This window comes from Panthera onca, chromosome B1 (assembly GCF_046562875.1).
Source record: "Panthera onca isolate mPanOnc1 chromosome B1, mPanOnc1 haplotype 2, whole genome shotgun sequence".
In the NCBI taxonomy this organism is placed as follows: Eukaryota; Metazoa; Chordata; class Mammalia; order Carnivora; family Felidae; genus Panthera; species Panthera onca.
In genome coordinates this window covers 100,033,917-100,034,287 of record NC_138342.1, presented here as the reverse complement: position 1 = coordinate 100,034,287, position 371 = coordinate 100,033,917, and positions in this window count along the sequence as shown.

Genomic DNA, 371 nt, shown 5'->3' with positions numbered 1-371 from the left:
GCTCAGGTCACAATGTCACAATTTGTGGGTGTGAGCCCTGCGTCGGGCTCTGCACTGACAGTGCAGAACCTGCTTGGGATTCTCTCTCTCCCTTTCTCTCTGTCCCTCTCCTGCTTGCTTGTTCTCAAACTTTAAAAAAAAAAAAAAAAAAAAAAAAATTTAACAAAAAAAAGTGTAGGGTTATTTCACAGTTATTAGCTTGTGTCCCCAATTAGGAATCAGTAAGTGAAGCAACTATAAATTATTGGGGTAATTCCTAGATAATTTGTTGAAAATGTAAGACATGTAAGTATAGATGATCAGAAGTCAGAAGAGGTCAGATTAATGAGTTTTCATTGGAAACTTTTCCTCAATGAATAAAGATTCTATGA